Source organism: Penaeus monodon, chromosome 19 (genome assembly GCF_015228065.2).
Source record: "Penaeus monodon isolate SGIC_2016 chromosome 19, NSTDA_Pmon_1, whole genome shotgun sequence".
Taxonomy (NCBI): domain Eukaryota; kingdom Metazoa; phylum Arthropoda; class Malacostraca; order Decapoda; family Penaeidae; genus Penaeus; species Penaeus monodon.
Genome location: NC_051404.1, coordinates 4575716 through 4575950, shown reverse-complemented (window position 1 = coordinate 4575950; position 235 = coordinate 4575716).

Here is a 235-nt window from a genome sequence, read left to right as displayed (position 1 = left end):
AAGCAGGGGTCCTGCAGCCAATACTAGAACATAGGAAACTCCAGCCCTGAAAACTCTTAGCATTTCTCGTATCAAAAATGATTCCTCTGAAAAGGATTTAGTGAAGGCAGGATGCGTTTGTCATATCTCTTCTGTTTAACACAATGAGAAGAAAGGTTGCCTGGGCACCTCTTTTGGATAGTGGGGTGCTGGTACATGCATATGAGGGCTATAATACACACTTATTGGTAACGAA